Here is a 14,734-nt window from a genome sequence, read left to right on the forward strand (position 1 = left end):
TCTCCTGGGTTGGTTTTCTCTTCCCCAGCCATAGTGGATGGGTAGGATCAGAGGCCCTGAGTCATGATTAGTGGCCTTATGAGGAGACCAGCACTCTCTGCCTGCATCTCCAGGAAGGCTTCTAGAAGACATGCCAAGAAGAGAGACTATGACCAGGCAAATAGGCCTTAGCCTCCAGAACTGAGAAGCCAAGTCTGAGTAGCCCAGCTGTGATGTTTTCTTCATCAGCCCAACTGAAGGGACCACACTCAGTTGCCTAAAAACATGATTCCAGACCATGTTGCATCTCAGAAATCCTAATTTTAAAAAATCTGTTGCATCCTCTCCTGCCCTTGCACACTTGCCTCACTCTCCCTTGGCCTGCCAGGCCCAGCTTGAGCCCAGGGATCACACACAGGCCTGGAGCAAACTCCTGCCCCTTGCAGACTCAGGGAGGCAGAGACTGAGTCCTGTTCTCCATAATATATCCCAGAATGGGAACTCACTGAAGCATCTGAATAGACGAGATCCCAGGATCCTATTAGGAAGCCCAGAAAGAGGAACTGCCCTTGTCACAACCTCAGGCCACATTGCCAGTCAATAGGACATCCCACATCCCTCTCTCCTTCCCATGGTTTCCTCTGAGTCACTGAGCTGTTCTCTGCTGCACTCTGCTGTCTCTGGTCTCTGGGAAAGGGGACCACATTCCCCTGGTTCTCCTCCCTCTGGGGCTCACTGGATCATACATTGTAACCTCCCTGCAAGTAAGTGGCTTCCACAGCCATTCTTGTGAGGGTAGTTGAGGGCATCATCACTTCTGGGCTGCCAGAGGGGATACATCCAAGTTCTTTCTTTCCTTCATGTGTGGTCACCTTGAAATGTGGGATGCTGTCTATCAGCCTGGGTCCTCAAGTGGCCTTAATGGCAGTTAGTAGTAATGCAGAAAACTGAAATGGCTTGGGCAGTTTCAAGGCCTGGAGAGACAGGGATTGCTGTTACAGAGCATAGCCTGCCCCTGTTGACTGACAGATGGCATTAACAGACTTCCTCTCCGAGGACATGTCACACTTCCTGGTGGTAGCCATGGACCTTCACTTTCACTCTATCTTAGAGTCCTCATTGACAGGATGTCATGGTTCACCCTGGACAAACATGCCTTGAGATTGTGGAGATCTTCAGCATGGGGGGCCTAGGGTCCATAGAAGGAAGAGAGAGAAGGAGAGAATACAAATGGCCACTATCAATATATTAAAGAACAAATAATTTCACAACTTCACTGTTGTGTTTCAAATTCCAGCACACTATTCCCTCATATAGCTCATTTAAATTTTATGCAGTCACCCTGTTCACATGCCACAGCTTCTCAGGTTTATAAACATCACCATCTCTACAAAAGAAACAATTGGGTTTGGAACTAATCCAGGTCCATTGCTTCTTTAAAAAAATCCTGTCTTCCTCAGACTATTAGTTTTTATGACTATCACCTTTTGGAATCCATTAACTTCTTACTATTAGAAGAGATAGTAAATACATTCAATCATACACATTTCCAGAGTGTAATGTATTTTATTTCATTCAAACTTTGTATCAACCTCCAGAGGTTAAGTATTATATCACTTTTAGAACTGTGAGGTTAGGTGCTTTCCTAAGATCACATATCTTGGTGGTGGTAGAATTGGGATATGAATCTACTTCTGACTTCAAACTGAGGTCTTGTTTTGTATGGTGCTTCCCTGCAAGAAGATGTTATTTTGTTTTGGTGGAAGAAGAGAGATTTTATGGAAAACAGAGGTGCAAACACATCCATTTCTTATTTTCTTTCTAACTCTTTATGCATTGCAAACATTGATGAGTCTTAAGAATGTATCTGACCCTTTTTTGCCCCTGGGAAAAAATATAAGCTAAATATTCTCTGTTAAGAGGCAGAGAAAAAGAGCAGAGTAGATATTTAGTCTTTCTAAAGCCTTTGGCGAAGACCAGATCTCCTGATACCCAAAGAAGTTAACAGAGCTATTCACAGATACCTAAGTTAAAATATATAAAATATATTCCAAAAGTTATTTTTTACAAACTTTCCAGGTAGTTTTAATAAACAGTTGTTTATCAAACTCCTGAATTCACTGGTTTCTAAAATAAGACTTAAACCAAATTCTGAAACTTAGGAAACTCTTAAGAACCACATAACCTAATCCAAAATGTTATTTCAAAGTGTCTTAGAATCACTTTTCAGATTATAGAAAGCAATACAATTTTCTCAGGACAATTCCACATTTTACTGAACTCATTTCTACCTACCCCATACTACATATAACAGAGGCTGTAGAATAAGTTCATTTTTATTTACATAGCACCAAATATAACTCTCAACTTATGAAAGAACTTATGAAAAAGATCAGAAACTTTCAGAGTACCTAAAATTATTTTTGGTGCCAGGGACTGAACCCAGGTACTTAACCACTGAGCTATAGCCCCAGACTTTTTATTTTTAATTTTGAAACAGGAACTTTCTAAGTTGGTGAGACTGGCCTCGAACTTTCAATCCTTCTGCTTCAGTCTCAGTTACTGGGATTACAGGTGTAGATCACCACATCCAGCACAGAGTATCTAAAATATAAACATTATGTTTCTTATACATATTTTTCTCCTTACATGAAAAGTACTAAGTAAGTTACACTTAAATGCCTTATGTTAAAAAAAGAAAATTAGGTACTTCTCACTTAAGAGAGTTGAAATTATTTAAAATGAGAGGTGAGGGTAATAAATGAGCTATATATTCAATGTAAATTGTATTAGAACCAAAGTATAAAATATAAACAGAAGGGAAACTTTCCTACAAGGCAATACATATTACCTACTTTTCTTGCCAAGGTAGGTAAAGTACATTACAAAAAAATCTAGAGGAAGACAGTTTGAGTTTTTTTCCCTTATAAATGTCAGTAAAAATAAAATCCATAGTGTCAAAATATTTAGGGTTATAACTAGAAATATATAATCCTATATTTATGACAAGGCAGCTAGTTGAAATAAGTGAACACAATCATTTGAATTGGTTGTCTGCATACTGAACAGGACTTATTCCTTTTCTTTAGCTTCTTTGCACATGTGAAGCATGACGTAAGATATCCTGATTTACTATAAACATTTTTAGGTCAACCTTGGCAAATCACACATGGTTCAATGACATTAAAGAGGAAATTAGTTTCCGCACCTTCTTCTTTGTCTTGTATTTCTTCCTTCTCAAACTCTTTGACATCTTCTTGACTGTGATAACTAATGCTATTTGAAGTTGATAGCTGAGAATAGTCCTCACTTTCTTGTGACTGGGAGGCTTGTGTGATCTTATCATTTCCCTCAATACATGATTCTTTGGAATCATTTGCTGTAGTTGTTTTTTATTTATTTATTTATTTTTTATTTTTTAACTCCAGCACATCCAACCCCTCTTCTGCCTGTGTTGAGCTTTCTAGTTTGGCTTTCACAGAAATTTCCCCTTTATCTTCAGGAAGCCAGTTCTCACAAAGGGTCCAACATCTATTGCATTGTGGTGGAAAGGGAGGATTCATTTCATTGCATGAAGTACACTTCCAATAGTCAGCTAAGGAAATTTCAGGATCTTCTTCAAATGAAGCTGTATCACTTTCCCCTGCCTGATACACAGTAACTCAATACACCTCATCATCTTCATCTGAGAGTTCTTGTCCTTCTTCACTAAGACTATAATCCTCTGAATCAAGAGATTCAACTTCAATTTTTACACTAAATTGATCTGAAACTGAGTCCTGATCCAACCAATCACTGGAAAGTTCACTCACACCATCTTCAATATTCAGATTTGATGGAATCACTATTGATTCACTGCTACTGCTTCCTTCACAACATATATCCCTTATTACACACAGAGCCAGGCTTTCATCAAAGGAAAGTGAAATACTATCAGATTTGTGGTGCTTTTGTCATTCACCAGATAATTCATAAGAATTTTCTTCTGTCTCACTAATTGCTCTCCTTTTAGATGAGGTAGATGGTCTAGAAACCAAACAGGAAGATGAAGGCTTCTCTTCCTGTAGTTCTAGCATAAGGCCCTTCTGATCACTCGCACTTTCAAGGTGACACCTGTTCTCACTCACTAATGTGCTTGGCATCTGATGGTTCTCTTTCATGGTGTAAGTGTCTTTTTGTGCATCAACAGACTTTAACAACTTCAAAAGCAATGGCTTTGTTCAAACCAGGGTCTCTTGTTCTGAAGCTGGAATCTGTGAGTTGCTTACAGTACCATTAGTAGAAACAGATATGCTGGTATTTCACAATGGCCTGGATCAGTACATAAAATGTGCCACATATCTGTGACCATGGGTGTCTATCTTCAATCAGGAAAAGGAATGGTTTAAATGGCCTCAGCTGTAGACAGTCAGGACTTAGCTCCTCCAACGACAGTCTCTGGACAGTCTTGGAACATGTCCGAACTTGACCAGCCTGCTAAAAAACTCCAGGCTTTTTGCTTGGAGGTGGGGGAGGGGGGCCATGAAGAGTCCTTCAAGGTGCCCCAGTTTCCTTCACCTGGAGCACTTGGGCCTCAGTGACCATCCCTCTGGCAGCCCAGACCACTGGATGCTTGAACGCACTAAGTCCCACGAGAAAGGTAGTGCCTGGCAGGGGGAAAGTGACAGGAACTCGGCTAGAGGTGTAGGGCTGCCCCTCGAGTTAGGTTTCTGGCTCAATTTTCTCCCCAGAACACAGGGCTGCAGAGGCCAGCACAGAAGCCAAGCTCTGCAGTGTGCCCCAAAAGTGATTTTTTGTTCCTAAGGAAAATATGGCACAGATTTACTTGAATTCAAGTTTCTTTTTTTCATAGCTTTCAGGATGCGTAAAAAGAGAAGTAAATATTTCTAAGTTTTGCCAACATTTATTTTTTTAAAGGAAAATCTATCATGATGTTTCTTTTGGCTTTAGAGAAACATACTTGGTTCTGTAAGCAGCAAATGTAACAAGTCCCATATAAAATATATTAAGAACTCAAGTTGAGATGCATTAGAACTGTTCCCTTTCTCTTCCATCCTGTTTCTATACAAGGTATCTTCTGCAATTTTTATATTTTGAAAATTTTCTCATCTGTAATACCAACTCCAAAGGAAGCCATAGTTTTTTTTTTTTCCTGAAAATATTCTCAAAAGATGCTTCTAGAGATAAAAATAAAAAATAATTTTTTGATGTTATATATGGGAGTCAGCAGCACTGTTATCAATTTATGGCTTAAGTTCATTCAAGAGTCCCCTAAGAGGCATAGGGTCAAACTGGTAGACAGGATTACAAACACTCTGAGAGAGTGTGGCATGAGGGAAAAGAGCTCTGAAAAATCTAGGTGTCAGGGAACGCAGTAGGAACATCTTTAATTAATGTGGTCAATGAAGTAAATGCATAGGCTGTAAAGATAGAAGGCTAATCAACATAGTCCAAGAGCAAATCTCTTATTTTTCATATGTGGAAACTGAGTCAAAAGAGACATTATGTTTATTTGTCTTTCAGTCACCCAGCGAGTTAGCATTTCCACTCTACATCACTCCTTCTCCTCAGTTAATGCCTATCTAGCATCTTAGAGAATTAAACAGCAAACTGGTTTCTCTTCACTAGTTGAGAAGCAGCAGAAAGTCTTTATAGAATACTTTCCAGCAGTGAATGATATTTTTTCATATAAATATCTATGTACTTTTTTAGACAAATCTATGAACTAGAGGGGAAAAAAGAAATAAGTAAGGTACTTCAATGACTAATGCTATTATAAAATGACAAAATATACAGAAAACTTTCAGACATGAGTAAAACAAAAGTCAACAACAAGTTGTAGTTTCCAATCACTGTCTTAAGTATTATTTTAGGTAGTACAAAGTGTTACCTAAATTCTTACTTTAGAATTTCTCATGAGTATATGAGAAGTCCAAATTAACTAGTTCCACAAATATACACTAAGAACCCCCATTCCTTTCATTTTCCAACGTATAGGAGCTTTGAAGTGGATTTCAGTGTAAAAAAGTTTCCTATAATTTTTATTTGCTTGTAATTTTCATTCTTTTCAGTTTCATCTACTTTTTCTAGAATAACAAGGAACATTGATTAGCCATAAGAATTAAGATAATCAAATACATCACACAGTGAATTAATACTTCAAAACAGCATTGTATAAATAATATCTCAATCTAAAGAACATTCAACAAACAAGCAAAGCCATAGGATTAAGTTGCATTTAAAATCTAACATTTTATAGGTCCTATTTGCAGCCATTTTTCCCCAAATATTTTAATTATGTACAGTGAGTGATTTTTTTTTACCCATTAACATTTGTCTGACAAAACTTTTCTCAAAAAGATAGCAAGCTATATTTTCTAAAAATTAGTTTCAAAAGGTAAATTTCCTAACTCTGTTATTAGCCTTCAATTATTTAGCTGATTAGATGATTAATTTCAAAAGCATGCTCCTAGCTTCCTGGGAAACTATTGAAGTTCTAGACCAAAGTGAGAAAGGACCTCTCTTAGGAAAATAAATAAGTGTTGGATATAACTATGTAAAAATGCAGGGAAAAGGCCTAAGAATCCATGTTTTCAAAATATATTTCCTGACAATATTTTGCTGCTAACAAGCAAATGAATTTGCTCAAAACTAGACAGCAAACAAAATAAATTTGAAACCAAAGAGATTAAATTCTTTTTCTCCTCTTTTGAACTCCCACTCATTAAACATATTCTTACTGTATTATCAATTTTAATTATTTTCCATTGATTGGGCACTTGACATATTAAGAACCTTATTGGATATAGTGAGAACTCATTCATACAGAGTACCCTAAAATAAATTAGGTTGAGTGGCAGTAACCTAGTAAGAACAGTCTCTGTTTAATTCCTGGGGTCATTTCAGGAATTAAAGAAAACTTTAGAGAAGCTAAGAAGAAAATTTAGAAAGTGACCAGAGAGTTTGTATTAGGTCACTATTTCTCAAACATTAGCAGACATCTGGATCACCTGTAGGATTTTTGTAACAGTGTAGAGTTTGGAGTTCTACCCCCAGAAATTTTTATCAAGCCTGGGGGAGATTCAAGAATTTTCTGTTATAATGAGTTCCTACTAGATACTGTGGTCTGGGGACCACTCTGGAGAACTCTGGTGTTTGGGAGATGGCTTTCTCGCTTTCTGGCCATTTTTACATTGTCCTCAAAGTATTCCTCTTCTGTATCAAAGTCATAATTGAACCTGTCTCCACATGGATTCTTCCTTGTGGCCCATCTCTCAGGCAAGGAAGTGCCCTTCTTCAGGACCTTGGAGGCTTTACAGCAGCAAATAATTTGCCACTCAGTTTGCAGCTTGTATGTTTATGTTACTTATGTACTTTCTTTTCCTGAGGAGAGAAATGATTCTTAAAGAGATTTATTTTATTGCTTAACAATAAGTCAGCTATTTAAAACTAAAGTAACTAATTTCCAGAATGTCAAGTTAAAAGAGTAGCACTGAAGCCTGAAACAGCTGCAGAGACAATTGCAGAAGTCTGTGCTCAATCAGTGGAAATCTGAAGCAGCCGAAGCAGCTTTATCTTTAAACACTTAAGTGCTTTCTTCTTTCATATAACTCATATTCTTTCAACTATATTATGATACTCTAAAAAATGCCAACATTGTCATTTCTGTATGCATTTTTAAACCAGTTCTTCTGAAGAGATGAAAGTAAATTTTCAGTCTCTAATGACATAAACTAGCCCTCCTAATATCTTGCTGTGTATAACACATGCTCCCATTCTCCAAGACCTTAAGGGAATCAAGAAAGATGCTAAGGAGGATGGAGAGGCTGCCTTTCTGTACACTCTACACTTTTCTGACTCTTAAATTGAAGGGACATTATGATTTTGGCTTGCCCTTTGCAGGTTCCCTGTTCACTGGCCCTGATGTAGCTTCCCAACTGGAGTCACCATATTAAAATATCTGTATTAGTTTTCTCCTGCTGCTATAATAAATTACCACCAATTTGACATCTGAAATGAATTTATTACTTCACAGTTTTGTGTATTGTAAAATTTCACCAGGCTAAAATTCAACTTGCTGAAAGGGTGTGTTATCCTGTTTGGAGGTTCTAAGGGAGGATTTATTTCCTTGCTCATTTGCATTATTGGTAGGATTTAGTCCTTTGTGGCTATGAGCAGAAGGTTGTTCCCAGCTATATACATTCTTTGACCTTGGTCCTTGTCCTCCATCTTGAAACCAGCAAACAGAAGTTGACCATACTGTGCTTGAAATATTTCCTCCTTTCCATCTTGTCATATCCCTCTGACCTTCATAGGAACAATTCTCTGCTTTTAAGGACTCATGTAACTAGACTCGGTCCAAGTTAATCCAGGATACTCCTTACATCTCAAGATCCATATTCTGAATTGTATCTGCAAAATTCCTTTTCCATGTAAGATAATGTATTCATTGAATATATGTCTAGGAATTAGACATTTTGGGGCTTATTATTCTTCTTATCACACTCTTTAAATAAGGCCACCTCTAAAAATAATTATGGCATATTTATTAGTCAGCTTTTTATCACTGTGACAAAATACATGGGAAAATCAACATAAAGGATGAAAGGTTTATTTTTAAGAGATCCTAGGGCAGGGCACAATTCCAAAGATCTGGTCTCTCAACTAGTTTCCATCTCTTACAGTTTCCACCTCCCAACAATCCATTCAGTTATGATTCCATCAATGGAGATGATGAAGTTAGACTCTTGTTATCCAATCACTTCCCAAATGTCTCATCTCTGAACATTTCTGCACTGGGGACCAAGATTTTGATACATGAGACTTTGGGGGATGTTCCAGATCCAAACTATAAAAGCATCACGACAGGAATAAACCAAGGTACATCATCACCTGTATGCAACCTAAAAGTTAAGAGTCTAAAATAAGATGGTGTGTGTTTGTGTGTGTGTGTGTGTGTGTGTGTGTGTGTGTGTGTGTGTGTATGTGTATTTGTATGCTGGAGTAAACCAGTTAGCTCTATTATCAATTGGTTGAGTTAAAATAAATATTTTAATAGTTACATCTATTGACAAGGAAGTTGTGATGAAGTGCCAGAGATGAATCACACAACTGTGCCTTCAAGAAGTTTCCAGCTAGTTTTCAATAGATGCATTTATGAATGTCCAACTGCCCTCTAAATATGTTATACTTCTATGTGAGTTAGTGGGTATATACAAACATTTGATTTCAAAGTAAGGCCACTGGTTTCAGAAGAAAAATAAATTTTCCTTGACCATGAAGGCACACAGAGAGCAGGATTATAGAAATCTATTATCTAACCATTAGGCTGACAAACGAGGCCCATTGGGTATTGCTGAAGAGAAGATAAAATGACTGTCCTATTTAGAACATTCCTTTAATTAAGAAGTAGAATATTGGGGGTTTTGGTTTAATTAACCACACAGTACCACATTAACCTTTTCTAATGTTCTTATAAAGTTGAAACTGCCTTCCCTGAGGTAGAATTTTTTTTCAAATGCATTCTTCTCTCCTTTAGACATAAACAGATTGAAGAACAAAAAAAATAAAAAAAATAAAAAAATAAATATGAAGATGCTATAGCTACTCTTTCCATTAAAAGGTAATTAAAATTTTCAAATTTTGCATATATTCATGCATGATTGTATAATGATTTAAAATGAGGCAATTAGTTCAAGACATTTATTGGTTCTAGTTAGAAATGCTTGCATATTTTATAAAAATTAATGTTTTATATTTATCTTCATTTGAATAATACTGCAATATAAGACTTTATAGCTTAATAATCTTAATGCTATTAATTTGTCATAATCCTATTCATACAAGAATGGCCATAATTTTGAGTTGTGCATTATATTAATATTTTTATGATCAAATTGTATCTTATGCATTTTGAAATATTTTTGTCATAAGCTGTTAAACATTTGTACAAAATTTAGGTGGTGTTTCTATATAAATGTATTTAGAGATATGTATTATTAAAAGGCATATACAAAATAGTTTAATGAATAACGATATACTTGCATGCTCATCACTAAACACAAAATAGAACATTATGAAGTACTTTAACCTTAAACTCTTTATAATTAAATAATTTAATTCTTATTTTGAATACCACATTATTTCTGCTAGTTATTTAAATTTTAATTTTCTTAATTGTGACTTATATGAATTACATGCAATTAAGCAATGCCAAACTTGAAAGAGATCTATGAAATAAGCCAGATTCATTACAGGAGAAATATGATAGCAAACAAAGAAAAGTTCCTGGCAATATGTAAAAAAGTAGATGTGTAACCGATGTGAATCTGCAATATGTATATGGGGTAAAAATGGGAGTTCATAATCTGCTTGAATCAAATGTATGAAATATGATATGTCAAGAGCTTTGTAATGTTTTGAACAACTAATAGTAAAAAAAGAAAAAAAATAAAGTTAAAAAATATATGGGAAAAAATAATTATGTGAAAACAAAGACCTTGAATATGAATGTACACATCCACACTGAAAATGATGTAATTTATATCAAGGGATATAAAGTTTTAGAATAAGCTTACAATCAGGAGTGAACTACTATGTCAAAACAAATTTCATTTTAGAGATTATGAAATAAAATTTGTCAGGCTTTTAAAGTTTCAAAAAACAACTAACTCAAAATGTGTATTTACCAAAGAATGTGTTTATGTAATGAATGTAATTATGAAGGAATTAAAATTTCTTTTCATTAGTTTAGCATCCCAGATAGTAAACTGCATTTGGAATAGGTTTGAAAGCATCATGTCATGAGGGATGGGAACTTAATATGTTCTAGCAGAGCAGTTGAGGGACCAAGAATACTGAAGACAGCACAGAAAGAGGAGGAAAATGAACTGTCTAATAATGAAAAATTGGAATTTGCTGGGACACCCAAGAGTTTGCAGAACAAGAGTCTGATATGAAAGGTATTCAGAATACATTTTGAAATTTAAAAATAGCAGGGGAGTAGTTTAGAGGGGCAATATGATGTCAACCAAAATATTAGTTTCAAAATGTCTTTATTATTTCAATGTTAAAAAGTAACCTAGCATATGTGAGTCACTGGGTTAAATTATCAGCACCACATATAAATAAAAGAACAAAATAAAGATTCATCAACATCTGTAAAAAAAGTAAATTTATGTATTCAATGCAAACAAAAATCATGTCATATAAGCAAGAAAATAGGCTGAACATAAAAGATGCAAATATGAATTTGATATGGTCTTGCATTTCTGATAAATTAGTGAGAAAGAGATACTTATAAATTATTATAATATGAAAGGTTCTATAAAACAAATGGGTACAATATAGTATGCCTTATGTATGCCACAGAAGGTGCGGATAATTGAGTATGTACCTTAGAATGACACTATAGAGGTGAAAACTTAAGGTTTAAACTGTAATTTATGGAGTTTAAAGGTAGAATAAGCACAGAAAGGGCAACCTTGCCTGTACTCATTTCTAATCACCTAATAAGAAAAGTAAAGTAAATGTACCTATCTTGACTCATTATGGATGGCCTCATTGATTGCTGAAGTTGATGCCATTTATTCTCACTTTGAATCGGCTCAGTGGATTCAGACTCAGATGGCAGGGACATTCTAATCAGACACTTTTGGGTGAGAATTTTTCCATTCATCATATGACGCATATGAAAAGCATGGCTTACACTATCTGATCAAGTTTTTATTTCTGAAGCTTTCAATTCTTTGGGATCCATTTCTAGGCATCCTCCTCAATGCCCAGAAAACCCAGGTTTGCTGCCACACAAATGATGAAAAACCTATAGGGGGAGTGCCAAGCACACTGAAAGCAAGAAAATAGTGACTGTGCAGAGTTTTGAGACTGTATCTGTACACTGGAAAGGAAGACCATTTGGAAGAAGTTTCACACAGCAATTGCTATGGCTGAAAGTGGTTTTGGTAGATGGGAACTTCCCAGCATAGTCTCCAGAATATACAAAAATGAACATTCCTATGGAGAAGATCATTCTTAAGCCTTCTCTGTCAAATCCAGTGGGGAATAAATCAACAGCTGAATCCTGGACATTCTGTCCTATCTAATCATGGTGTCTTCAGGCATGGCCTGAAGCCTACATGGACAGCTTTGTTCTGGAAGCCTGGCATCTCCGCAGATTGTGTATTACTTATTGCCATATTATCACGAGAGTATTCCAAATTCAGATGTGATTTTCTTTACTCTGCATAAAAGTGTTGCTGGTATACAGGTGACTAAGTTGCTTTTTGCTCCTGAGCTTTCTATATATCTGAGAAGAAGGAACTCAAATTCAGAATGCTAGACTTTTTCTTTAGTTTTATTTTTTAAAGGTTTCAAAATATAATCCTATAATTTCATTTTCCTGTTCATATCCCCAATGCCAAATTTATTATTCCACAACATAATAAACTGTTTCACATATTTCAGATGAACAAATTATTTTGTGACTATTTTTTTCCAACACTAGTTGATACTGTTTTTTTTTAATATTTTTTTAGATATAAGTGGACACAATATTTTATTTCATTTTATGTCGTGCTGAGGATCAAACCTAGTTCCTCACACATGCTAAGTGAGTGTTCTAACTCTTAGCCACAACCCAAGCACTAGGCGGCAGTGTTATGGGATTTTTATCATCCAGTTTGTGTTTAATATGACAGAAAAAAAGTGTCACTGACACTTTGTGATGAAATGCTTATTCTTTTCCTCTCTTTGTCTTTCATAGAAACAGATACCTTATTTGATTGTCTTTGAGTCGGGATTCCCTCTTGTGGACTTTACAAAATGATATGTCCTCTTGTCACTCATGTAACTCTCATACTTTCTCCTGGGTCAGGGGTTTCTGATGTATCCATAGCTATCATGTCCACATAGTTTTGGACTGTATAGCCCATTTAGCCCTCTGTGTCCTCTTCTGACAAAAGTAAGCAGTGTAAAATATGGTGTGAAGATTATCTGGTGAGTAATTGGATGCCCTGCAGCTGAAAGAAATCTCTTGGAACACCCTTCACTTAAGTCTATCATTCTTTTTTTTTTCTTTGACTACTGAAAATACTGCTATGTGATAATGGGCATGCAGTCATTTCTTTGACTTCCTCATTCTAACTTCTTGAAATTCTACCCAGAATTAATGTAATCATGTTATGTGTTAGCTCTGTTTTAAATAGTTGAAGGAGTCTACATGATTTTCACAAATGAGTTTTCTAAATTTTCTTTTTTACCAACAGTGTATAAGGATTTCTTTTTCTCTATATCCATAGTTTCTTGACTCATTTTTATTATTAAATTATTCACAAAATTGTTCTCCGTTTTAGTGTAGGCACTGGGGATTGATCTCAGAGGCACTAAACCACTGATCTACATTCCCAGCCCTAATTTGTATTTTATTTAGAGACAGGGTCTCACTGAGTTGCTTGGTGCCTCACTTTTCTTGAGGCTGGCTTTGAACTGGGGGTCCTCCTGCCTCAACTTCCCAAGCTGCTGGGATTAGAGGCATGTGCAACCATGCCTGGTGGCAAAAGCTACTCTAATAGTGGTGTTCAGTATACAAGTGTCCACTGTTTGGCTACTGCATCAAATTCATGTTAGAAGATTGTAGAGTCCAATCTGTCAAGTGGCCACAGAGAGAGTGAGTAGAAAATCTTTTCTGGGAATTAATAGATATAAGTGCTTTCTAACCTCTTCTCTGAACTACTGGTTAGGATTTTAGGAGCCCAGAGACATGCTTACAAACTAATAGAAGACCACAGGTTTTGATCTAGTAGATATTGGCATAGGATCAGTAAGCTTTACTCCCAGAACTTTGAGGGTTTGAAATGTCTTTCTATTTGTGGTCCTCCTGCATAAGCCTTATACTTTTTTTTTTTTTCAGAGTGTTTTGTTATATATGAGAAAAATAGTTTTTTTTTTTTTTTTTCCATTGAGTGGAATATGTTAAAAGATTAAATGGTCAGTGAAGAAAATGTTTTTCTCCTGGGAAAAATTGGCAGTCATGGAATTTTTAGAAGGGCAAGCTGGAGATTGGAGCTCTTTGTGTGTTGAACACCCACAAATACATAAACCAAATCTTTTGTGATTAACTTCTCTCTCCTGATCTCAGGGTTTAAGCACATGGATGCTCTTGCATGGACATAGACAACTATCACTTTTTCTGTGTTGTTAGCACTTATAAATGTCAAGATACTTCTTCAGCACAAGAAAAATTAAGCTGTAAGCACAAAAACTACTTAGAGGTATTGTGTTATATATATGGTCCCAATCTTTCTCTTTTCAGGGTGACACTGGCTGATGGTAATTCTGTTCCAATTACATAGTACAATGCCTAAGGCTGAACAGAGGCCCAAGTTTACCCTAGCTTTTTAAAATCATCAAGTGGCAGGTATTTTCCCAGCTGTTCAGTTTATATAAATCTTTCAACTCATTTTTACTTTGCCTAAGAGGAACTTGAAACATAATATTTGCATTCAATGTATCCATGGATGGAGAGAGAGTCAGTAGCTCCTATTCTTTTATATTCCCAATATTGCCCTCACTTAAAATATGCCTTTTATTATTGGGCTGCAATTTGAACCCAGTGCCTTGCATATTGTATACAAAAACTATACCAGTAAATTCTGCCCTGTAGTTGATTTTCCTTTAGGTTTGGCCATGTCATTCTTTCACATGTGGTGAGTTTCTTAAGGTGTTTAGATGTATGTTGGCCTTCCAATTTTTATTAAAT

General features: G+C 35.9%; 1 pseudogene; it reads right to left on the bottom strand.

The window, feature by feature from the left end:
* Window positions 1-2,993: 2,993 nt before the first annotated feature.
* LOC114092656 (E3 ubiquitin-protein ligase Mdm2 pseudogene) lies at window positions 2,994-4,304 on the bottom strand (annotated as a pseudogene).
* Between the last annotated feature and the right edge of the window lie 10,430 nt (window positions 4,305-14,734).

This window comes from Marmota flaviventris, chromosome 11 (genome assembly GCF_047511675.1).
Source record: "Marmota flaviventris isolate mMarFla1 chromosome 11, mMarFla1.hap1, whole genome shotgun sequence".
Classification (NCBI taxonomy): domain Eukaryota; kingdom Metazoa; phylum Chordata; class Mammalia; order Rodentia; family Sciuridae; genus Marmota; species Marmota flaviventris.